We start from the raw sequence: 25,493 nt of genomic DNA, 5'->3' as shown, positions 1-25,493 counted from the left end.
AAGGGTCAGATGTCCGTCAATTCGTTGTGGATCTTTTTGCAGAGGCATTCCCGGAAGTGAAGGACTGGGACTGGCAGTTGGAGATTCAACGTGCCCATCGGTTCCCCTTCAAAATCAAAGCAAGATCAGGGCAAACTACTAACAGACCCGCGCTATTTTAATTTGTGTTCAAAATTTTCTAGCTAGGGAAAGAATTTACGACCTGGCTAGGCCGGATAAACAAAGAACAGGGAAGGGCTGACAATTTTTTGTAAGGCCAGATTTTTGCCCAACTACAGTTGAACGGAGGTGGCAGCTCCGTCAACTTATTGCTCCTTTTCAGTCAAAGGGGGCGCAGGTTCTTTTGCTCTTCCCATCTAAATTGAAGGTCATTTACCAAGGGCAGACCAGGTTTTTTGAGTCTGAAATTCAGGCTAAACTATTTTTGGACTCACTGTGAACTGATAAAACACTCTTGAAAGTATTATTACGATCATATAGTGTGAATTCTTTCTTTCTTTTTCTCTTTCTCTCTGAGGTTATTGGGTCTGAGCTCCTGCAGGGGAATATCATTCTAAAGAATCTGTTGAATGTAATGGTATGTTTTCCTCCAAGGGGCAGATCATATTTCTTGTTGAAGACAAAAATGTTTTCTCTTTTTTCTTTTCTTTTCTCAGGGCGGCGACTCTGAGGAGTGTTTTTGCTTACACCAGTTTCTCCATCACTTGTACTTAGGTCCTGTTGCCCAGTTTGGGGGGTGGGGGATGGGGGCGGGGGGTTGGGAGTATGTGTTAGGGGTAGGGGGGGTTGGGGAGAGGGTCGGGCGCATTAAAAAAATCAGCTTGAAAAACTTTTTTCTTCTTTTTTTGTATTGGCAATCATGTATTAAAAGAGTATATTATTTTTTCAATAGTGAAGTTACTGCGTTTGCACTTTAATGGCGTCAGGTTAAATAAATATATCTTCGGACGGGGCAAGGGGCACTGGACGCCGCCCGCTTAATCACATATTCCCCTTCCCAGCTTTGCTCCTATTGGATACATGGGAACATCGATCCCCTTATATCAACCCGTTTAAAGTATCTAGGAGTGCTCTCTACTTCCCCTCGATCGGCTCCTGAGCGTCCAGTCTCTCTAGCCTTACCGCCCAATACGACCCTGCCTGCCCTCCCAATACCCCCGGTCTCCCCTGACCCGATATTTAGCACCTCTGCCACGCTCTTAAACACCAGGTCGGCGGTCACCCACCAGTACGAACTTTTCGATTTCATCGATTCCTATGATCCAGATCTTTTATTTCTAACCGAAACCTGGTTCAAGGACGACTCCTTGCCTAACGTGTTAGCCGCCTTACCACCTACCCACTCGGTTATCCGAGCGGATCGCTCTGATGGCAGACGAGGAGGAGGAGTGGCTTTAATTGCTCGCACTAACTTTAACTTTCAAATTCTTCCCTCACCTTCCATTCCTGACATAGACTACCTTTTAGCCCGCTCGACTTCACATCAGGCCCCCTTCACTTTTGTATTAATTTACCGTCCCCCTCAGCTTACCCCTTCTTTCCTTCCCAGCATTCAAACTCTCCTGGCCACCCTGGTGATCAATAATTCCTCAGTATTGGTCCTGGGAGATTTCAACTTTTGGCCCAATGATCCTGCAGAGAGCCTTCAATCTAGGGAGTTTACCAACCTTATGACCAGCTTAAACTTCTTACCCCTGGTTCACAGCCTGACCCACTCGCATGGCCACACACTAGATCAAATCTGGGCCCTAAACATACCATCCACACCCCCCACAATAGCCCCTTGTTCCTGGTCGGATCACTTTACCATCACCCTTTCCCTTGCCCTAGCCCCCCTGATTAAACCCCAACTTCCCAAGAACACCTGGGTCAGGAAATGGGGGAAAACCGATATGCCCTCTCTCTGCTCCACTCTGGCCAAAACCTGCCCCGAACTATCTGGCCTCACAGCCAATTCCCAGCTGTCCACCATCGACAACTGGTTGACTTTGGCAGGCGACGAGTTTGCCCCTTTAAGGCGACTCACAGTCAGGCGAGCCCATGCAGCCAACCGTTGGTTCACCTCGGACTTAAAAGCTAAGAAACTGGCCGCACGGAGAGCCGAGCGAGTTTGGCGCAGAACTTACAGTCCTGAGCTAAAGGCAGCTTATCTGTCCGTGCTACAAACTTACAAAAAGGGCATTCTGGATGCTAAAACTGAGTTCTACACAAGTAGAGTAATGGCAGCCGAGTCTCACTCTAAAGAAATCTTCTCGACTGTCCATGAACTCGCATCATCCGGTAGAGCCACAGCATCAATCCCCCCTTCCCAGTCCCTCTGCAACTCACTCAATGAGTTCTTTATCGATAAAGTTGCAAAAATCAAACTTAACATTCCCCGTCCTTCTCCTGCATTCACAAACCCCTCCCCTCCCCTCACGGCTTCCAAACTGTCTTCTTTTCCCCTGTTGACCACCAATACTCTCTTTCCGTTGTTGGACCGAGTTAAATCAGGATCTCCCCTGGATTTCGCCCCAGCCCACATTCTTAGGGAAATTTACTCAAACTGCCCTATCCCGCCTTTGACCCTTCTCAACGATTCACTCACCAACGCCACCGTTCCCAGCCCACACAAATCAGCGGTCGTCGTCCCAATTCTAAAAAAAACCGGCGCGAATTCATCCTCCCCTTCCAACTACCGTCCTATCTCCCTTCTGCCTTACTTAGCTAAAGTCCTTGAGACTCATATCACGACCACCCTGAGTACTCATGTAGAGGCAAACCATTGCCTCTCCTCCTGCCAAGCTTGCTTCAGGCCCCTGCACTCCACAGAGAAGGTGGTAATCTCGGTGATGGACAAGCTGCGGGAGGGTATTGATACCAACATACCTCAAGCCCTGATACTTTTAGATCTGTCCGCCGCTTTTGACACGGTGGACCACTCCATCCTTCTCAGCCGTGTCAGGGCGGCGGGCATAGAGGGCTTGGCCCTCTCGTGGCTCGAGTCCTTCCTGGTGGGGAGAACTCAAGCGGTCCATCTGGCCGGCTTCGCCGCGGCCTCCCGCAAGGTGGAGTGCGGGGTCCCTCAGGGATCGTCACTTTCCCCCCTTTTGTTTAATTTATACATCTACCCCCTCATTTTTATGTTACAGCAGCTGGAGGTCACAGTGTTCAATTATGCTGATGACCTCCAGCTAATCTTTAACCTCTCCCATTCCCCTTCATCTGCTCAGAATGTCCAGTCAGTCATGACATTCATCCAAGACTGGGTGAACTGCAACCACCTCAAACTCAATCCGGACAAGACCGAATTGGTCCTGACCGGAGGTGGTTGCAGTCCATGGTCCCCCTCCTTCTGGCCCCCTTCACTCGGTGTCCCTCCTCTTCCCGTCCCCAAAGTTAAAACCCTAGGGATCTTCTTGGACTCACAACTTTCTATCCACTCTCACATCGGTTTGGTTGTTTCTTCTTGTTTTTTCTCCCTAAGAACAATCAGGAAAGTCTCCCGTTTTTTCTCCCTCCCGGCCTTGAAAATCATAGTCATGGCCATGGTACTGTCTAGTATCGACAAGGCAACGCTATATATAATGGGGCCCCAGCCTACGCGATCCACCATCTACAGCTGGTGCAGAATCAGGCCGCCCGCCTGATTCATGGCCTCCCTAAATACCATCGGGCCAGCCCACTACTCAAAGCGTTACACTGGCTGCCGGTGCGAGAGCGTGCCCTTTTCAAGCTCGGCTGCCTCACCTTTCAGGCCAGGTCAGGTACCGCCCCTGAATTTCTTTGCTCTGCCATTGTGCCCTATCTTCCAGGCAGAGAATTACGCTCTTCCCACTTGGCCCTTCTAGTCACCCCCCGTTTTAAAAAACAAAAGGCAGGTGGAGCGAGGTTCGCTGTCCTGGCTCCAGTATTCTGGAACTCTCTTCCTGTTGGTCTCCGCACAATGCCCTCCTATACCCAGTTCCGGAGGGAACTCAAAACCCTCTTATTTGCGCAAGCCTACCCTGTCTAAAAAAAAAAAACCCCTTCCAACTGCTGCCGCCCACTGCAACCAAATAGCGCCATGAAACCGCTGGGTAAAAGTGCGCTGTATAAATGTTTTTAAATTCAAATTCAAATTCAATTCAAATTCAAATTCATGGAATGTCTGTGGCCTGAATAATGGCAAAAAGCAGGCCATGTTTTTTCAAATCATTCAGGCTCTCCGTCTGGAGGTCATGTGTTTACAAGAAACACATTTGCCATGGAATAATCGTAGTTGTTCAAAAATTCCCGGATTTGATTTGGCAGCATGTTCTCAACAGTCTTCCACGATAAGAGGGGTAGCTATATTGTTAAAACGTGGAGTGGGTATTTGTGCAAGATCCAAACAGGATACCGCGGGGAGATGGGCAAAAGCAGAGCTTGTGATCAATGGCACAGCCTTTACGGTATGTACCGTATAGAGTTCAAACTCTGATGACCCTTCTGTTTTGGATTATTTAAATATAGAATTAGCCCTATGGCCGCATCCTGTTTATCTCTGTGGGGATTTTAATATTCACCTACCAGACAGTTTGTATCTGGTGGACGGTCAGAAAAATGTCGGACTAAAACCCAGGGTCTTTCGGGCCCTGCAAGGTATGGTACAAGAACACTCAATGTTGGATCTTTGGTTTTATCATTGCAAAAACTTGGATGGCTCAACTTTCTTTTCAGCTCCCCATAAAAAATGGTTGGCCTAGATTATTTTTTTGTATCTGATCAAATTGCAGATTCTACTTCAGTTATAGTTTGGCCTAGAATCATCTCAGACCACAATTTGTTAATTATTAGGTGTAAGTTAAAACCCCAAACAGGCACCCCAAAATCATGGACATTCGAACGAAAATGGCTATTGGATAAATTATACATTGATCATATGATCCTGGATAACGGTATTTTTTTATATTAACAGAGGTTCAGCTTCTAGCCAGGTCTTGTGGGATTCATTCAAAGCCGCACTTTGCGGCGAGACAAAAAGTGTTTCGTTTCATCGCCAGAAGTTAGTTCAAACGCAGACTAATGATCGAATTAATGATCTACGCCAGGCTGAGATTCAGCTGACCAATACGATTAGGGAAGGGCACAATATAGACTTTATTCAACTGCGGGTGGCTTGTATTAAGTCTTCTCTTCTTGAATTTATTGGCCAGGGTCTTGCTGCCAAATACATACAGTACCGTTCGACAATATTTGAGTTTGGGGAAAGATCAGGTAAGATCCTTGCTAAGCACCTTCAGCAGCAGGGACTTGCCAACCGTATTGTTAAGATACAAGACATTAGGGGGCAGTTTCAGGACAAGGGGTAATAGCTGTGTTTTCGGTATTCTATCAGTCCTTGTATGCTGAGGAAGTCAGCGATCTTACTATAGATCAGGAGTTTGACACCTTTGTGGCCGACCTTAATACAAGTAAAATTTCTGATTTTCAGAACTCCCTCCTTGCTTCTCCCATAGAGTGGGATGAGGTGGAAGCAGCTCTGAACTCTCTGGCTAAGGGCAAAGCAGCTGGGCCGTTCCACATTTCGGGCAGAGATCCGTGAAGACCTCTTAACAACCTTGAGACAAGCTCAGCTTGGGTTTACCCTGGATTCGTGGCACATGACAACTATTATATTGATCAAGAAAAAGATAAGCCAGAGCTGGATCCAGCCTCATATCGTCCGATTTCGCTAATCAATACGGACAGCAAACTATTCTCGAAAATCCTGGCTGCCAGGCTAGCATTAGTTATATCTCCTTTGGTGTCAATCTGACAACACGGCTTTATTCCAGACAGGGATATGGCGGACCACATTCGCAGAGTTATAGCCTTACTGGACTGGGCCCAAGTCACGCATTCTGCCTTAGGGCTAATCCTATTGGACGCTGAAAAAGCGTTCGATAGGGTTGCCTGGGGGTTTCTGTGGAGGGTTCTTCAATGGAAGGGCTTCTCTTCAAGTTTTATACACGCATTACAATCATTGTATATTACTCCATGTGCAATGTTATCCATATCAGGCCTTCTTTCAAGCCCTTTTTGCATTAGCAGAGGTACCAGGCAGGGGTGCCCCTGCTCTCCCCTGTTATTTGCTTTATACATTGATCTGTTTATAAATAAAATAGAGGCTTGCCCAAGTATAGCTCCTGTTAAGATTAATGTACACGAATCTAAGGCATTGGCGTATGCTGATGACATTGCAGTTTTAACCACCAATGTGTATTCTGCATTTATAGCTCTACAGGGACTGGCAGATTCCTTTGGCCAATTGTCGGGATATAAGCTAAGCATTCTAAAAACCCAGGTTATACAAACTATTAATATGGGTCCCTCAGACGCTCCAGTGGTACGAAGTGCTAAATACTTGGGGGTGGTAATTACAGCAGCAGTGGAACTTTTATCGGAAATAAATATCTCGCCATCATTCATACAGTTAATACTACTTTGACTAGATGGGATAAGCTACATCTTTCTTTATTTGGTAGGAGGAACGTTTTAAAAATGATTATTTTACCTAAGTTTTTGTATATTTTTAGGGCAATCCCTCTTGAGTTTGCTCAGGCCAGTCTTACTCGGGCACAAAGCTACTGTACTATATTTCTTTGGGGTTTCCACTCCACTCGGAGGGCGGCCAAGTGGATGTACATACCAGTAAATAGGGGGGGTGGGCAGTCCCTGATTTGCGGTTGTATAACTGGACAGCCTTATTGCAACATCTAGCCTTACCTCTCTTTGGGTCAAGAGCTATAACCTCAATAGCTTGTTCCCCATCTATTTATGAGATAGGGCTGGGCGAGGACGCCGAGGGGGATTCTTCTCTCGGTTTTAGAGCCCAGCTACTACAAAAAAACAAAGTTTAAGGTAATCCAAACAATGCACTCAGTTTGGAGGAAAATACAGCGGAAAATGGCAATTTCTAATCACAACTTTTATACACCATTGGTGGCTGCCAGGTTGCTACCTGCTATTTTTCAGGACTGTGTTACTATTAGGTGGAGGGAACAAGGTATTTATATATTGGGGGACTTACTTGTTGAAGGTACCATGGCTTCTTTTTCATTTTTAAAAGAAAAGTATGGTTTAGGCACGCATGAATTCTTTAAATATCTGCAGATACGCAGTTATATGGATAAACTTCTGCAACGCACCCCCACTGTATTTGGTAAAAATTCACTTATGGAACTTATTTTCAGGAGAACGCGTATAGGAGATTTGTTTCAGAATTTATTAAAAGGGATGCCGGATGATTTATTTTATCAAAATGGGAGATTGGATCTCAAGTTTGGTAAGAGTGGGATCGACATCCCATCAATACTGGAGTTAGCCAACTCAGTTTTAATTTCAGGCAGCTTACGCTCTCAAAGCTACATGGCTCTCTTGACGTCACCCCGGCTAAGATCTCTAAATGGGGGGGCGGTAGGGGCAACGGGTGCCCAAGATGCAGCCAGTTAGCTGCTAATGACGTGCATATGTTTTTTTTGTGTTCGAAATTGGCTAAATTTTTTCAAGATGTCCAATTTTTCATTACAATTGCTCTTAAGATTCCTGTGCTCATTACAGCCAAGTTAGTTATAACCGGGTGTGAAAATGACTGTTTTTACTAGATCAACGCATGAAACTGCTTTCTTGTGTATTGTTATGTCTATCATCCGGTTAACTATAACTTCTGAAAGGATTAATCCTATTCCCCTAACATTTGTTAATTGGAGAGCAAGGTTTCTTGCTCTTCACAATTTGGAATCTGCAGTATTCCAGAGAGGAGGGAAGAGGAGAGAGAGGGGGCTGAAAATATGGGGTCCATTTGTACACTGGCTGAACAATTGATTACTTTGATTTGGTTGATCTGACTTAGTTTTCTCTGTTTATTATAATGCGTGCATACCGCAATATGCCAAATATGCTAATTTTGTTTAATTGTTTAACGATTGCCGAAAGTCTGAAATGATATGTATTAATTAAGTTGCCAAGCTGAATAATAAAAAATAAAAAAAAAGAAGTACTGGCATTCATTGAATTCTTGAGGCTAACCATTATAACCCTTATTGTTCTCAATCAAAAGGGGTCTCAAATTAAGGAACACCCTGGTCCCCTCTCACCTTGAAGCAGCATGGTCCACAGGGTCTATATTCACAACTAGGCTTGCCACCTGTCACTGGTCACCTAGCATGTGGTCACTGCAATATCTGTTCTGTAACCACCCATATCAAGGTGCTAGAATTAGGTTTGCGACATAAATGCAAATAAGAGACACTAATTACAATATGAAAATGTAATGTTGTTAATTTGTCTAACAAACCTGATATTAATTGTCACATTTAATTTTTAACATGAGTTTGTTCTACGCTCAGGGGATGAGATGAATATTTGGTTTTGCTAACATATTTGTGAACACACAGAAAAGGGTCATTAAACAATTGATTATATGCTGGTATTTCTTACAGGTCCTTAAAAAGATAATGCATGCTAGGGTCAGTTTAACCCTTACACAGTTAGTTATATGACTATGAATGTACATGTATGAATGCAGCTCCTATTCTCTATACCTCAAGGATGTCCACATGCAGGCATATACTCTGATGGAGAGACAGGCAGAACAATGCCAACAAAAACTCAAATTGGTGACCTATGAAATGATTATTTCTCGAAGGTCCAACTCTATTTAAACTTACCTTGAATAGTGTAAAGTGGCAAAAAATAAACTACCTAGGATTTGCAACCATAGGTAATTTTCTAAGCGACTTACACTCTTCCTATCTAAAAATATATCAGACATACATGTTTTACATTTCTGAATTAAATAAATTAGAAAAGAAATGTGAACAAGTATATAATATTTTTGTTTTTTATTTTCAAATATACGTACACCACACAAAGATAGCATTTTGTAGTACTAGACTATATATGGTGCCATATGCACTGTGTTCTCAATTACTATATATATTCTTTCTAAAGCAATACTGTTAGAAATGGGTTTTCTCGTTGGCTAGGGTATGTACCACTCTAGTCAGGATAAGAGAGTTACACTTCTAAAATAACCCCTGCTCGTCCCCTTGGTAGCTTGACACGAGCAGTCAGGCTTATCCCAGAGGCAATGTGTAAAGTATTTGCACATAACAAAGAGTAATACAGTAAAAACACTACAAAAGAACACCACACCATTTTTAGAAAACAAGATCAAAATGATACAAATCTAGCATACGGTAATCCACAATACCAATAAAGCAAAAGTAGACTTTATATACAGTTCCTTGAAGTTGATAGCTCTGTCCAGGGCTATCACGATGTAATGAATAAACAAATCCAACAGTTCCAGCCGGTCGCAGTAGCGCACCATTGCATGCCAGCTAGGGTGTCAGGGAGACCCGTAAAACAGTAAATTTGGAGATGCAGGGCATCGGACTTGCGGTGAGCTCCAGAGAAGCAGCATCGGCAGGCGTCGGTTCCGGAAGCCATTGCAGGATTCGTCGGGCCCTTTAAGTCACACACATTGCAGGTCGTCAGGAGTGCCGGTGTCGTGGCTGCTGTGTGAAGCAGGGTGGTGCGATGTGCGGTGCCCTCAGGTCGCGGTGCAGGCAGCGGCTCGGTGACGGTCATCCAGAGGTGTCGGTGAGACCGGAGCTGTGGTGCAAAGCAAGGCGGTGCTCGTTGTGGTGCTAACATGTCACGTTGCAAGCAGCGCATCGTCATTGCTGAGGTGCTGTCATTGGTAGACCCAAAGCTGTAGTGCGAGATGGGGCAATTTGGCGTGCATGGCCCACAGGTAACAGGGATGAACTGGAGTTGGTGATGCTGAGATTCCCATCTAGATTTCACCTTACCACTCCGGGGAATCCCCAGGTCAACGGATCTCTTTAGCCTGCTTAGAAATGTGAAGGAAGTCCTTTAAATTCAATATCTTTGGCAAATCATCAAAATCAATACATTTTAATCAAAAGAACAACTGACTCTTGGAAAAAGTCTAAAAATGTATTACAAAGCCAAAAATAACTGAACATACAAGCACCTCAGCAAGAGGTTCAAAAAATAAACTGGTACTAATACAAACATAATCCTAGGCAAGAGTCTCAAGCGACTCAGAATAAAAAGCAGAGTTAATTCGAGTAGAATTAGACATGCGATCACAGTCCCCACTGGTAAACTCGACAGCATCGGTTCCAGTGGGAAAGAAAAAGATTAGCCTGTCCCTAAACTAATTCTAAAGTGACATCCCTACCTAACATACCTCCCAGGCAAGAGAAAAAAAAGGTGTCAGCTGTGAAGGCTCTCTAAGAAGCGCATTCACCTTTCCAGGTCAGTAGCCCTAGCTACCGAGCTCGTTCTAAGATGCTCCTTAATTTCTCCTCCCTAGTTCCAGCTAAGACCCATGTCTAACTGCACATCCGACTGGACTGCTTTAGACAGGAATCCACTCAAATCCATCTGGCCCTAACCCTAGCTTCAATAGCAACTGACTCTCCACCCTTGGGGCACTTTCCCTAATACAAAATCCCCAAAACAAGGGGTACGCCCATGGCACTCCCCCATCAGCAGGTACAGCCCCTCGTACTTTTCCAGTGTCAAACCTTCTTCCAAAAATTGTTGCTGTGTTCTTGGATCCCAGGCACCTTCTCCGCCTAATGTTGCGAGTGCGCATTCCAACACACTCCCTTCGTCTGCACTCCTACTATTAACAATGGCTCATTCTACCTAACGAGTCCTGTGGCCTTGCACCTGCAAAAGAAATGCATGAGAACGACTCCCTTGTACGCTTTAAGTTTCAATTCAAAATTCAACTGCAACCACAAGCTTCTTTCCTAAAATACATTTCCCAGCTCAGCATCTCTAGTCATGCTAAGAAACCCAGAAGTAGGCCTCTGCTAACATTTCTTCTCTCAGGCCTTTACTCTTTTAAATGCATTTCCAATACAATGACATAAACATTTCATTAATGAATCCAAACATTACAGTCTATGTTATTCAGCATTATTCTCATGTTAAAGCATTACATTTCTCCTTGCGTAGCTTACACGTGCAACTTTTATATGGCAAGTTTAATTTCGAAGCACATTGTATACACAAAGCAACTAATCCTAAATTACTTAGAGCATTATCTATTCGATTAAGCACAGCATTAGTCAGTAAATAATATGAGCATCATTCTATATACGTGGCAACACTCTTGATTAGTCCTACATTTTAAATCCAATCAATAATAAAGTCCTCTAAATATGCGGGTGCTGACTACAGGCGATTATAATGCACCCCTACAATTTTTTGAACAACATGGCGCCATATCAGTCTCCCCACTTTGATGACCTGTGTCATCACACAATACACCATACTCAGGGAAAGAACCGACTTAAACAGAACTTGTCGCCATTCTACTCCTCCTGAGCAACTCCATGTTTTTCAGATTCTGGTATTGACTGTCCTGCAGACTCTCCATTCGTCTCTCTTGCGCTCTCAACGATCTTTCCAATCTCTCAGCTTTGTACCACTTATAAGCTCAAACCACACAATCCAATCATACATGCCACTGCTATGATAAGAGGCTTCAACACATAACCAAGAAGTCCCTTTCCGAGGTTCGCAAACCCACACAGTTTCCTCAGTCAAATCCTCAATTTCATAATGGATGGCAGTGATGTTACTTACATATTTCTCCAGATCCTTGCTATTGTCTGGTATATAAGTACAACACTCTTGGACCTTTAAAAGTTTACAGACTCCTCCCTCTTTTGCTAGAAGGACATCTAACGCAAAACGATTTTGCAAAACCATCATCCTTAACAACTCCCCTTCCACCAACACCAATGACTGAGCTGTATTCATTGACAGCTCATCTACAACAGTCGCCAACCTTCTGATCTTCACATCATTCCGAATCACTCCCATAGTTGGTATCATTGCTCCAAAAATATCTCCAATCACCGCAGCTGCACCTCGTTTCACTCTTGTATGATGTCCTCCTTCTAGAAGCTCAAAATCTCCCGTATGGTAAATCTTAGGAAAGATTATAGCTAAATAGCATGTACCATACCAATTATCAGGCAATCGTACATAGGCATTCTTACCACACACAAAATACACAGTTGGAATCACTTGCACTACACCTTCCAAAAAGTCCTTTGAGTAATATTCCATCATAAAGGTGTGCTCACATGTCGTCTGCCCTACATACACATTCTCATAGTATGTCTGTGGACGACTTATGCACAACTTCCCCTTTTGCACCTCATCCAAAGCTATCGGGCCATAACTCCCTTTCGACTTATGCAACTTCTCCTCATCTGTCCAATCTACCTTTCCTTGCCCTGAATCTCACAACTGCTTTTGTTTCCTGTATCTATCCTCTACTTGATCAACAAATTTCTTCTCTGTATCTGACAACAAACACATCAGATTATGGCGATGAGCATAAGCTGTGTCCAACTCCTGGGTCGGAATGAAATATGTCCTAAGTCTATCTTCAGACTTATAGTAGTCATACTTATTCAGATGTTTGTAAGCTGGTACTTCAGGAAGAACAGCATCATAATTCGAAAAGAAATACTCAAAATGATTTCATCCATAGAAAATGCTAAGCAGCAAACTACAAGAAATGCCATATGTCAAAGGAAGATGATAGTATCTAATGCCCTCATCAACTGAAGCGGGCAAATGCATACACACATAACAATCTTTCACATACATTTCATAAATATATTCATACAACAACTTAGCATGCGCATTAAGGTTGAAATCGCATTTGGACAGATCTGCATGTAACCTACGACTCTTTTCTAGCAGCAAAGCTCTGTCGTTTCCTACCTTGACTTCTTCTTTTCTAGGAGTAGTAGGTGTAGGGGTTCTCTCTATCTCCACTGCCTGCTCATGTGGTGCTAAATATGAGACTACAACTACCAAAATTATGAACAGTATCACTCCTCCTACAAGTGTGCCTACTATGCACCTAGCTCTACGGTATGGGTTTCCAGCCTCCATGGTCTCAGAAATATTTTCGGCTTCTTTAAACGCTCAAAAGTCTCTCTTTTCTTCAGGTGCTTGTAAATCTACTCGAACCACACGTCAGAAAGCTGGGAGTCCCCTTTTTGTTTCGGTTCCTTATTTACAGCAAGCAAAAGTCAAACTTAACCCTTCTCCGTCCTCTGTGGAAAGTCCCTAAATTTCTTCTTCTTCCACTCGGACCTAGGTTAATGCCATTTATTTACGAAAGTCTTTTCAATCCAGGATACAATTTCCTCCGACAGCTTCTAGAACGTGCTGCAAAAATTTGGGAGAAGAACAATTGACTCATGAGATGGAATTTCAACTTCAAACGTAGGAAATATTAGTCTATTCAAGATCAAATTGCGAATTCTGCTCAGATACGAGGGATTCGGAACTGTGATAGTTAGTAGTACTCCTTCAATTTCCAGTCCTGGTACCAACAGCACCACATCCAACTTCACATTAGGGCTGTTAGCAACCACTGTCACTCCTCTTATCCTCCACGATCTCAGCAATCCTGGCACCAGTCACAATGTACGTCCACTCTGGAGTTGCGTACTTTTGACAAGGCACTCTCTTCCTTCTTGATCTCCTTAGACCCCCACAGGCTTGCTCTACCTCAACTTCGTCTGACTCTGCCTCTTCAGACACTGGAGCAAGATCTCTTTCGGAGACCAGTCTCAAGTTTAAGCACCTCTGTCTTTCTGGCCACTGTTACTCTGCTCTGTTTGTTGTCTGGCTTTCTCTCTGCTCACTTTGCTCACAACTCCTCTCGGCTGAGTCTGACTCTGGACCACTTTCACAGCAACTTCCCTTTGCAGAGGTAGTTTCAGTGTCACTGTTGTTGTGACCCTCCTCAGCTCAGTAAAGCGAACAACCAGCTTCTTCAGACACCCTCACAGCTTGGCTTGTCCTCCCCTGTGGCTCGGCCACTTCAGCTGGATTTTCATCAGGGAGAGGAGGTGTTTCTTCCAAGGGTGCTGAAATTTGGCGTGTGTGCAAAGCATGCACCCAGTTAGGCATACCTCCACATTTCAATGCAGTGTTCATCACTAAGATGACTTGGTATGGGCCTCTCCAGCGAGCATCCAAGCAGCTCTTTCTCACGTGCTTCCGAACCAGCATCCAATCCCCAGGACTCAGTTCCTGGCAGAGATCACTTGAAGCCAGGACCACAGTAGCCTGCACCTGATGGGACACAGAACGGATGACATCAGCTAGTCCCTTGCATTAATCAAGGATCAGATCATCGGTGATGCTAAGCAAGGCTGTCGATGGAACCACTGGTAACCACATAGCCCTCCCCATCAGTATCTCATGAGGTGAAAGACCTGTTCTCCTGTCTGGGGTACTGCGCATACTCATCAGCACCAATGGCAAAGCATCCGGCCACTTCAGAGACGTTGATGAACACACTTTTCCCATTCGCGCTTTCAGAGTCCGATTGACTTGCTCAACTATCCCAGAAGCCTCTGGGCAACAGCTACAATGGAGTCTTTGATCAATGTGCAATGCAGCACAAAGCATCTTCATGATTTTACTATGGAAATGAGTTCCTCTGTCCGATTCCAAAGAGGTCGGAATCCCAAACCTAGGCACAAGTTCCCTCAACAACAGCTTTGCTACTGTGAGTGTATCACATCTACGTGTAGGGTATGCCTCCACCCACCTTGAGAATACACACACCACAACCAGAATGTACCTCAGTCCATTACACCCAGGCATCTCGATGAAGTCCATCTGCATCCTGTTGAAAGGTCCTCCGGACCTCCCAATGTGACTCATTGTGACCACAGTTTTCTTACCAGCATTCATTTGTTGACAAGTAACACATCTCTGACACACTGCCTCTGCCACAGCACGAAATCGTGGATTGTACCACGTTTCTCTGAACACTCGCACCATAGCATCTCTTCCCAAGTATACTGCAGCATGAATCTGTCTTGCCATCGGGCTCAGCAACTCAACCGGCAACACTGCCCTTCCATCACTGGAAACCCAAATATCCACATCTCCTTTCATGCAGCCTGCCTTGATCCACAAATTATTTTCCCGATCAGAAACCTGTTCCTGCAGGCACTTGAGTTCATCCCAAGTATCTGCCATGGCCAACATTGTGTTGAACTCGGTTCTTTCTTGACTCCCATCTACATGTTTCTTAGTGAATGAACAACCTTGTTCGGCACAGAATCGAGCAACTTCATCCACGTAGCGGTTCCCAAGTAACACGAAATCTGTTCCTTTTCCATGAGCCGTGCACTTTACAACTGCGATTTCTCTGGGAAGCTGCAAGGCCTCTAGAAGCAACCTCACAAACTCCCCATTTCGCATAGGCGATCCAGACGATGTCATGTAACCTCTCTGGGACCAGAGCTGTCCGAAGTCATGAACCACACCAAACCCGTACTGGCTATCGGTGTAAATGGTCATTCAAATTTGGTCTGCTGCTATGCAAGCACGAGTCAAAGCAATGATCTCAGCCACCTGATCAGAGTATACTCCTTCCAGGCATGCAGCTTCAATTACTCCTGTAATGGTACATACAGCAAAGGCTGCTCTCAGACGACCAACGCTGTCTCTTAAACATGAACCACCAACAAAGAAAATCTCATCAGGGTCAGTCAATGGTTCATCAACAATGTCAGGTCATCGTCCGCACAATCTTCATCAAGAATATTGGTAACGGCATCAAGGTAGCAGGATTCAAAACAGAACTCCTCTTGAGGGTCACATTCTCCGCAGCAAGTATAACCTGCTCGTAGCGTGTGAGCCTATTATTTGTCAGCTGCTGTGACTAGGTCCTGGTCATTGGCAATTCAACTTAATGTGGAACATGTACAATCAAAGGATGACCCATGACAATACTCTCACATCTTTCAATGCTGACACCTGTTGCAGCAACGGATTTGAGACATCCGTGTTGAAAATGACAATGTATATGTACATAAGCGGCGTTCATTTGTGTTCACAGTACCCCATGTTGTAAGCAGAACGGATATCGCTAAACCCTGACTGTATTATCCCGCCAGCATAGACCCATGCACACGTACATGACAGCCATGGCCTCTCTGCCCATTTGTTCCCGGCGCCCCTCCCCGCGCGCACTGCTCATGCATCGGCCACAAGACCCTCTCCCTCTACGTGACCCTGCTCTAAAAGTAGCCCTCCTGCTTGACCCACACCCCCCATTTCCTCCCAAGAACACCCTTCCCCTCAGCTGACAACCCCCCCCGGCTACACTTGACCTTTCGACCCGGTCCCAAGTCTTAAGACCAAGTCTCGTGGATGTACATTCCCCTTCTCCCTGCCCAGCATAACAAAACCGTAATACACCAACCAACGTGCTCGAGCTTATCACCTGCCCAACCTTTGATCTGATCATCCCCTCCTGCCCTCGTGTCCGGTAGGAATGTCCGGCTGAGAGATCACAATCTTTTGTTACATTCAGGAGGGGAGGATGACTTTTGAGCAACTGGTATGGGAATAGGCCTGAAGCTGGGATTCCAAGCATGCCTTTTCCTACTTCTAAGCGTCTCTATTGTAATAAGGAATGTTTGCGCATCATAAACATGTGTATAAAAGACGAAGCCTCAGAGAAACTGGCGTGTGTGTGTGTTGGGTAGGGAGGAGAGAACGCCCCTGTAGACACCATGCGGGTACCCGAAATGACAGGCTCTCCTCATGAGGAATAAAACTCTATTCTTGTTTTCCTGCTTCCAGCGCTTGTCTCTTTTTGTTTGGTAATTGTTCAAAATGGGAACTAAGAGGCGTCCTGCGCCAGCAGCCTGGGCATCAGGTGCGAAATGGGCTGACTTTCCCACAATTGGCGTCCCAACGCGGGGCCCATCAGCGACATAAGGTCCGGTAAGAGAGGTCCAGACGATGGGGTGAACATCTAAACGATTGGAGTATACCTGCCTTGAGAGGGCCCTCGTCCGGCTGCCGATTGAATGAACTTCACCGATTCCGAACGGACCTCTCTCAAGTGACCTACTGTCCTGACTGGAATCCCACAGGAATGCTGCGGTAAAAACATGGAGAAAGAGAACGATGGGGCGCTGGAAAAAGGAAGGCGAAGAATTGCCCACACGGTCCGGTCCGGGTAAGATTAAGTAGGACGTCTTTACGTCCGATTGGTAGGATGGCTTTATCCATCTGATTGATTGATTGATTGTATTTGAAGTATTGGTTCTCTTTGAGACATTTTCTATTTGCAAACAGCGATGAATAGGAACGTTCCTCTCTCTTTGCAAATAGTTAAGGATAGGTAATGCAGACGTTTGTCCCCCATTGTAATCCGTCATGCCTATTTTTCTCCCCATTGATTGTTTGTTATTGATTTTTTTATCGATTATTGCTCTTTGAGATATTCTCTGTCTGCAAACAGGGAAGAATAGAAATATTCTGCCCCCCTTTTTTTTGCAGATAGTGAAGGATAGGTAATGCAGACTTTTGTCCCCGTTGTAATCCGTCATGCCTGTTTTTCTCCCCATTGATTGATTGATTGTCTGGACATTTATTGTTCAAGGAATAAGTTCTTTTGAGGTATTGTCTGTTTGCAAATAACATAGAAAGCAAATATTCTGTCTAAATCTTTGCAAGTAGTGAAGGGTAGGTAATGCGGACCTTTGTCCTCCGTTGTAATCTCTCGGGCCTATCTACTCCCCACTGATTGGTATACTAGTTCCACCCGGACCATTTATTAGAGGTAGGTCATCTGGCTTGATCAGAGGGCCCCCCTAATAAAAAGGACATATGCAATAATAATGAAGTAATTATCGTATCCTGTTAACAGAAAATTTAGCATGAAACACGCTAGGAATAAAAAGGGAAGAAAGAAATAAGAAAGCAAAATCAGTAGGCCACTGATGAGTTTTTTGATTTCGCTACAAATAAGAAAACGTTAGAAATAGCTCACGATAAAACACATGATTTCGCTAGAAATAAGAAACGTTAGAAATAAGCCCATAATAAGAAACATGAAAATGGTGAGAGAAGCCAAGATTGACATCACGGCAGCCACAAGGCAACCAGGCTTCACCACCCCCCACTACTCCAAACATGTCTGCCCCACCGCCTGCCACGCCCCAATAACGGTAACATGAGACAGATACAAGTCAACAGATACCTACCCCCATTCTGGAAACTCCCGAAGTGCAACGGGTTCACGGCTACGCCCATCCGGAAGACGAGATCTTCGGCACGTGTAGGGCGGGTCCTGCTGCCAGCCGTCGGCCGGAGGTCATCGAGTAAGGTGGGCCCGAAAAAGAGCCGAGGCCGACGGGATCCAGGCGTCCCCACTTCTTCAATAATGGCTGCGACAACACTGGGGGGGGATGTCTTGCTCGTGCCACCGACCCCCCCCCCTCGCATCTCCTGGTCCAGCCACGGCTTGGTAGAAGCTCCCCGGTCGGCCTTGAAGCGGCGCCTTGCAGGCCACCGGGGGGGGATGTCTAGCCTATGCCTCCGACCCCCCCCCTCTCATCGCCTGTTCCGGCCATCATGTATATTAGCGCCGAGAAAAACGGCGCGGGGTGCACTGGGAGGGAGAGGCGGCGCGAACGAGCCTCTCCCACCTCCCCAGGTGGAGGCCCCCAGCAGCACCCCCAACGCTCCACTCACCCGACATGGGTTCGCCCACTCGTAAAATGGCGATCGACCGTGCTGAAGCGGGCCCGGGGTGAAGAGATGGCCCGGCTGCTTGTTGATTAAGAAACGAGTCCCACCATCATAAAAGTTCTCCTCGACTTTGAAGATTCTATAGGAGCCGCGGGGGCCCCCGACCCCCGCAGACACCCCCGATGGGGAATGACTGCCATGATTGCCCGCTGAACGATGAAAAAGTAGCCGCGGGACGTCGGCGCTCCCATGCTGACGCCAGCCTCAATTTGAATGACTAAAATCCTGCATACTACAGTTCGGATCAGTTCCGGTGAAAACTCAGTATGACCCGGTAGAAAAAATGTTGCCTCCCTCCCCCCTTTTTGACTGATGGTTCATACTGCCGATCCTTTCTGTTGCCCTTTAACGGAACTTTTGGACTGCCGAAAGAGGTTCTGGGCCAACCACGAGTTGGTGGAGATTTTGACTTTGCCTGGATCTGCCTGGCTGCTGCCAAAATGGCGCTGGTACAATTGAAACTTTCAACTCCTTGTTGTACCCCGATTGCTCAGCCTTGATGTCATGAAATATGTATGCAGTTTTTTTAAAACACAATGAATTGATATGGGATGGGTACTGATTATGTGTTCGGACAATGAATTGAAGTGAGATAGGTGCTGATTGAACATTCGGACAATGAATTGTTGTTAAGTTTGGCGCATCATGATTATTGAAAGTTCGAATTTCAACACTTATGATACTCGCTCACACTGAAGTTTCGATATGATTTTATTGCACTTGTCGCACTTTTATTATGAAATCAATGACCACCGACTCCATTAGGTTTTCCACTAATAAGTATCCCCACATGTACAGTTCTGGCCGGCCCACTGGGTTGTAGGCCCGTATTTATGCACCGACATTTTTATTAAAGATTTTTTTGGAGAAAACGTACGTAGTTGTCACGTGTAACTTGGTAAGTTTCGAATAAATGACCACTGTTTCCGATATAACTGAATTACAGGTGAAATGGCTCAGCTCGATTAGTTAAGGGTTAAAAGGTATAGTACGCAGAAATATTGCAAATATGAATGGTCCAGGTTTTTGTTGTATGTATTTTGCATATTTTTGTACAGCCTAAAGTAACCGCTAAAAGATCCTGGTATTTAGCCTATACTTTATATGCTACCGGTATCAGGAAAATTGTTCTAATAATGCCCTTAAGTCGCCTCGAAGGAGTGCCACCTGGCCCCCCCCCCCTGCATACGATCCATAATACCACACTTGGGCGACCTATGCTATCCACAGGCTCCGATAATCATCTCCCCCGCACTAAACGGTCCACCTGGGCTCAAACGCCAAATTGGCAGGGACTGCGTCCAGTGGAGATAGCCCGAGTATGTAGTAAGTAAAAGCCTTTTCGAGTTTATGCGCGCTGATGTGTTTTTAAAATGCTGCCCCCGCCCCCCTTCTTTTTCCCTCTTTCTGCAGGTCACATCGGAACGTCGACTAAGGTACGAAAAAGAAAATGGTGATCTAGCGGACAAAAATGGGAAAAAGGGGTTCGATTGTGATACATACACACGACAAGCGAACAGTGGCTATTTCTCTCCCTGAACTTAGCGCTTGGGAGGACAGCCTGAAGCGGACCTACAAAATATGACTTCGCTTGGCACCCCGAATAATACAACCCAAAATGACGTGCACTAATGAATAAGCATCCCACAATTAACTAAATAGGGAAAGTTTAAAGAATATTCTGAGGTGAGGTTTACCCAAGTACCCTCCGCTTGGAGGACTAGGAATGTTGCCAGTGTTTAAAAATCTACTACCTCCTTTTCGCACACTCATAGACATGAAACTCAAAGCTGCCCCATTGTTCTCACAACTGACACCCACTGTTACCTCAGCCTGGAAACACATTAGCCCGACCAGGTTAGTTCTTGGCCAATTGCCAAGGGCGTAAGTGTACAACCAAAACCACCAGTAAAGGCAGCCGACGATAAAAGAGAAGAAAAAGGTAAAAAGAGCTTAGGATGCTAAGGATGCGCAGCATACAGGCAGAGATCATTTCGGCCAATAACTGTTCTATGTTGTGTCTTGGATTTTTGTAAATAATACATGTACTGTCTCCCCCGCCTGAGTTTGTGTGTACGTAATGTCTGTATTACTTAACCCCTGCTGTTCTGTGTTGTGTGTGCACTGAATGGCCCATTATTGTACACGTCTCTCTCTCTCTCTCTCTCTCTCTCTCTCTCTCGCTCTCCATGTCATACGTGTACCGAATGGTTCGTTTAGAGTGCGGACTCTCTCTCTCTCTCTCTCTCTCTCTCTCTCTCTCTCTCTCTCTCTCTCTCTCTCTCTCTCTCTCTCTCTCTCTCTCTCTCTCTCTCTCACTCTCTCTCACTCTCTCTCACTCTCTCTCTCTCTCTCTCTCTCTCTCTCTCTCTCTCTCGAGGATCCCACTGTTCCTTCCTCCTTTGATAGTAACGTTGTGCCCCCCCGGCACAAACCTAATTGGGACTCTTCGAACACAAAGGTGTTCGGCAAAATTGACAGGAACTAAAACGATTGTAACTTGCCATATTACTACCTCTCCTTTCTGCAAAACGATTGAACCCGAGTTGGTAATGAAGGAAAGGACAGGTAAGACGACTGATGTCCCCTAATCTGGCCCTTTTTATAGGGGGACTATAATGTCCATGGTCTTCCGTTTTCCAGTTCATTAGAAATGCAATGCCCAGATTGCCTCACCCCTCTGCACTTAAGTGCGGATGTCCAAAGCGTCCTCGCTTCTCCCGATTGACCCCAGCTCCCTGTCCAAAGCGTCCTCGCTTCTCCCGATTAACCCCAGCTCCATATCAGCTACCCCCGAAGCGTAATTGATGACCTTGATTAACGGTCGCTCCCCAAGAAAAGCATGTTTAACATCTGCCCCCCCCCTCTCATGATGATAACCCCCTGCTTGCAAGAGTTAGCCGACCCCGAAGGGAAATGTAAGATTGTCAGTGCTTGGGTTAAAAAGAAAAAGGGCGAGTCTCTACCTAAGGACTCGATTTCGAGTTTGATATAATACACTGTTGATAGGAGTCCGATTTCTCTCCACATACGTCACGAATGAACGCCAAATAAGTTTACGAATTCAATGATAATGCCCTCCTACATGCTCCATAAGTGATGACTTCTGACTGTGACCGATGAACTTATCCCCCACCTACTTAGGATTGGGGACGGAATTGAGATGTATAAATGTCTTCTCCTGCCAGTTTTTCTAAAACTTGTTTTGTACCCATTCAAAGATACAATCACCGGAGGAGAGGAGCTGGACGTGACGCACAGCCTGGCCACAGATCATGAAGCACGTGTGACCGCGACCAAAGGTGAAGTCACAGAGCAACGAGACGCGGGACGAGGCACTACTCTCAAACTCAGCAGATTAAGGAATGAAGGGCTACCTTGAAACCCTCGATTTGCTGACACACTCGTGCCTGAAGTCCCCGTCCCTTTTGAGCCCGACTGATGGGCCTGCCTGCTCGTCATCCTTTGCTCCTTGTGGTCCCTTGGTGTGCTCAAAGATCTGATCCCACTCCGCCCTCTCTTCCCTTGATTATTCAACAAACATCACCCTTTTTGCATAAACTTTTGACTATAGAATAAGTTTTTGCCACGGAAGAAGAAAGACACGCAGGTGCCCAGCATGAGGCACCCCTAAGAAAATCAGTTAGGAAACAGGACTGTGATCTAACAGCAGAGGACTGATCGCACCCTGCAATGCGTAAGGATGAATCCGAGCTGGACCTATAGCTCCACCGCCGGTGCTCAACAGCGCCAACAAAAGAAGACGGACTCTGTTAAAAAGACATTGTGACGAAGACACCCCCCTTCCTGAACTTTCTAACCACCCCTTGACTAATTGCTTGTACCGAACTGAATTCCTCCCTCAACCATTTTGTATTGTTTTCAAAAATGTTTCATCGGTCACTCATGTATTTAGTTGTCCAAAAGTTTCTTATAGCACTGACAAGACCCGAAGGTATCAGAGTACTTTTACTATATGTTGACGTTACCAGAGAGAAAATCTGAACTTGATTCTGTAATGTTTCGGAACATCTTTCCTGATTGACCCCGACTAAGTATTATGCCGATCTCTAGACTTGTATGAATAACCCAACAAATGTAAAATCATATGTGCCGCATTCCGCCTATCGTATCGACTGTATAGAACTGAACTAGCTTATGTAAAAAAAAGCGGCGACTGTTGAAAATGACAATGTATATGTACATAAGCGGCGTTCATTTGTGTTCACAGTACCCCATGTTGTAAGCAGAACGGATATCGCTAAACCCTGACTGTATTATCCCGCCAGCATAGACCCATGCACACGTACACGACAGCCATGGCCTCTCTGCCCATTTGTTCCCGGCGCCCCTCCCCGCGCGCACTGCTCATGCATCGGCCACAAGACCCTCTCCCTCTGCGCGACCCTGCTCTAAAAGTAGCCCTCCTGCTTGACCCACACCCCCATTTCCTCCCAAGAACACCCTTCCCCTCAGCTGACAACCCCCCCGGCTACACTTGACCTTTCGACCCGGTCCCAAGTCCTAAGACCAAGTCTCGTGGATGTACATTCCCCTTCTTCCTGCCCAGCATAACAAAACCGTAATACACCAACCAACGTGCTCGAGCTTATCACCTGCCCAACCTTTGATCTGATCATCCCCTCCTGCCCTCGTGTCCGGTAGGAATGTCCGGCTGAGAGATCACAATCTTTTGTTACATTCAGGAGGGGAGGATGACTTTTGAGCAACTGGTATGGGAATAAGCCTGAAGCTGGGATTCCAAGCATGCCTTTTCCTACTTCTAAGCGTCTCTATTGTAATAAGGAATGTTTGCGCATCATAAACATGTGTATAAAAGACGAAGCCTCAGAGAAACTGGTGTGTGTGTGTGTTGGGTAGGGAGGAGAGAACACCCCTGTAGACGCCATGCGGGTACCCGAAATGACAGGCTCTCCTCATGAGGAATAAAACTCTATTCTTGTTTTCCTGCTTCCAGCGCCCGTCTCTTTTTGTTTGGTAATTGTTCAAAATGGGAACTAAGAGGCGTCCTGCGCCAGCAGCCTGGGCATCAGGTGCGAAATGGGCTGACTTTCCCACATCCGGGCAACGCTGAAGCTACTGGATCTAAAGTAGCTGAAAAGTAGGCAACTGGTCTACGGACACCTCCATGATCCTGGACTAAAACTGCTACTGCACATCCTTCTCGCTCACAACAGAATAGTGAAAAAGGCTTGTTGTAGTCAGGCATTCCCAATGCCGGAGCACGACAAAGGTCCTCTCGCAACTCTAACAATGCCGTCATACAGTCGTCATCCAATGGGACTGGATCATATACATCCTTGTGCGTCAGTTTCTGTAAAGGCTTTGTTTTCAAGGAAAAGTTGGCAATCCACTGGCGGCAGTAGCCAACCATCCCCAAGAACATCCTCACTTCTCTTTGAGTAGAAGGCACCATCATTCTCAGGATCGCCTCTATTCTGTCTGGTGACACCTTCCTCTTACCTTTTTCTATTCGGTGACCCAAATACTGCACCTCATTCAAGCAGTATTGCAATTTGTTTGGCAGCACCTTGTGTCCATTCAATAAGGCAATGGTATCGATCCTACATGCATCCTCAGTCTCTGACGCAAGAAGGAGGTCGTCTGTGTACTGGACGAGAACAGAGTTCTGCGGCAGTACAAGACCCTCGAGGTTCTTTTTCAAGATCTGATTAAAGATCGATGGGCTCTCTGTATACCCCTGTGGGATATGACATCATATTAAAACACGGTTTTCCAGCTTGAATGCAAAAAGAAATTGGCTCTCCTCATGCAATGGAATCGAGAAGAAAGCCTGACAAAGATCAATCATAGTAAACCATTCTGCTTGACACGGAATCTGAAAAAATATTACAGATGGATTCAGTACCACTGAACAACAGGGAACAACTATGTTGTTCACCCGGCGCAGGTCCTGCACAATTCTGAACTTCCCACTCGGTTTCTGCAATCCCATAATAGGCAAGTTACATGGACTGCCCATTATCTCCTTCAGGATCCCCTCTTTGATCATGGACTCTATCACAGGTTTTATCCCTGCAATTGTCTCCGGGGTCAGGTTGTACAGGGGTGTTCTTTGAAAATCAACGTTCTGCTTGACCTGAATCTTGACAGGTTCGACTCCCTTGATCAAACCTATGTCCTCAGCAGTGAAGTCCCACACTTCCTGTGAGACCGAGTCTCTCAAATCCAGTGGAAGCTCTTCCACCGTCACAACAGGGTACATTTCGATACACAAATGCTGATTTGTGACCTTAAAAGCAGCATCATCATCATTGGTTTGCAATTCCATTCCTCAAGAGGTACAATAGATGGTGCAATTGAGCTTACATAGGAGATCCCTCCCTCGTAAACGCATAGGCCTCGAGTCGCACACCACTGGTGTCGGTTTCGAAACGTTCCTATTTTCACAGGTATCGGTTCTGTCAAAGGACTTGTTATTCTCGTATTTGCAACTCCAACAACTTGGATACTCTGTCCCAAGATGGGTAGGTTGGGGACTACTGCAGATCTCACAGTAGAACGGGTAGCACCAGTATCAACCAGAAAAGTGGTAGGGTGACCATCAACATCAGCTTCCACAAATGGTCCCCTCTGGTCTACCTCCAAGACTGCCCCAAGTGTGCAGTCCTCCTCCCCCCTCAGGCACCATCATGCCAACGGGTCTAGGTAACAGTCGTCCCTGTCAGCAAAAAGAGGCATCTGCGTGTATATCCGGGTCCCTGTCGGGATCTTCGGAGGCAGGGGAACCTGTACTCTTGGAGCCAAAGTCCCCCTTTGGTCAACTTTGGCTTTGACACTGCCTTTGTCACTTCAGTCTCAGGTACCTGCACTACTTCTTC

The sequence above is a fragment of the Lissotriton helveticus genome, chromosome 6, assembly GCF_964261635.1.
Source record: "Lissotriton helveticus chromosome 6, aLisHel1.1, whole genome shotgun sequence".
NCBI lineage: Eukaryota > Metazoa > Chordata > Amphibia > Caudata > Salamandridae > Lissotriton > Lissotriton helveticus.
Note: the sequence above shows the minus strand (reverse complement) of the source record.